Raw genomic sequence first — 1,291 nt, 5'->3', positions numbered from 1 at the left:
CCATTCTTAACAAATTACCATCACAAATTTTCACGTAAGTCCGTTTCGCCAAGAGGCTGAATTTTTAAAGACAAATTTAAGATAAAACGAAGATCAAACAGAGTTGTAGGTGCCTGTCCAAAACCTCCACCCTCCGTTTGTCTTTACAAGAGTTTCATCGTGAAATAATTTACATTATACATATTCACACACACCTCGCCTTACCTATCAAGCTGATGGACACGCTCCAATGATTTCACCCTGGTTTCACTCATTCTTCTAAATACTGTGCCTATACAATAACAAAACACATTTATTTTTCTTTCGTTTTTGCTTGAAAATTTCCACTTCAAATAATAAATATTGATCGATTTAAATATGATCAAATGAACTTCTCAAAAAAGTTTTGAAGGTGAGAGTTTTTTGAAATCTTAGGTTTAACGTAATTGTGACGAGTTTTAGGGTGTGTATTGTAATCGTGAATTGTAATCGACTGATGTTTGAAGTAAATGTTTTATTTTTTTCTGGCCGTGTTTTGACTTGAGTATTTTGGCATTGGGGTCACAGCTGACTGACGAAGGGAGTTGGTCTTACCGTCTCTCGCTTTTATAGTTTCGGATATTACCTGGATACCTGGATACCTCTGTATAGATAGTTCGAAGATGACGTCACTCCGGTCTTTGTTATTGTTTTTTGCCATCCGCGTTTATGAGTAATGCTCATTGAACTGTATTAACCCGAATATAAACGCACATGGATACACACAGTTTTATGTGTTGGTCCGTTATACTTCCGGATGGCAATGTTATGAGCTTCTTAGCCAAGCGCATACTATCTCAAGAGCTTTTAGACTTGGTGTAGTCTCTTTCACTCCTCCTCGTCTATTAATGATTGGACCAATTTTTAAAATCGAACTTGTTTCCTAGGATGTTGCTTATCTCCAACTCTGCTTTGAATTTATTCAAATTTTTTGCTGATAGGCCTACTGTGGTTTCTTGCAGTTTATTCCAGTTATTAACAATTCTAGATGAAAATAGTTCCTTCTTTCATTTGTTTTAAAACGTTCTTTTTCCACTTTCTTGCTGTTGTTAGTTTCTGTATAAAGATTTGAGTCGACGTGCACTTTTTTTCAGGTCTCATAACCCAATTAACCAGTTGATTTTTGACAAGTCAAAACGTGGAATGTGCTGTGTCTACCAATCACTGCCATTGTTTACATTATGACGATTGTCCGAGAGGCGTGGTTATCTACCTGTCTATTCTTTATGGGCTCATTGTTGTAGTGGAAATCTCAAAAATAAAAAAAAAAAAT

At 35.9% G+C, this 1,291-nt stretch overlaps 1 protein-coding gene across 3 annotated transcripts in view; it reads right to left on the bottom strand.

Annotated features, from left to right (window-relative positions):
- Positions 1 to 869, bottom strand: part of LOC144978057 (uncharacterized) — a 28,450-nt gene extending 27,581 nt beyond the window's left edge. The window contains exon 1 of one of the 3 annotated variants that reach the window (XM_078923557.1): positions 1 to 869. This exon is cut by the window's left edge and continues 77 nt beyond it. The gene's annotated coding sequence lies outside the window, so the exon portion shown is untranslated. The other 2 variants (XM_078923559.1, XM_078923558.1) reach the window with 2 other exon arrangements.
- Between the last annotated feature and the right edge of the window lie 422 nt (positions 870 to 1,291).

This window comes from Berghia stephanieae, chromosome 8 (assembly GCF_034508935.2).
Source record: "Berghia stephanieae isolate SIO BIC M18660-M18661 chromosome 8, UCSD_Bste_1.3, whole genome shotgun sequence".
NCBI classification, from domain to species: Eukaryota; Metazoa; Mollusca; class Gastropoda; order Nudibranchia; family Aeolidiidae; genus Berghia; species Berghia stephanieae.
Note: the sequence above shows the minus strand (reverse complement) of the source record. Positions and strands in the feature narration are given on the sequence as shown.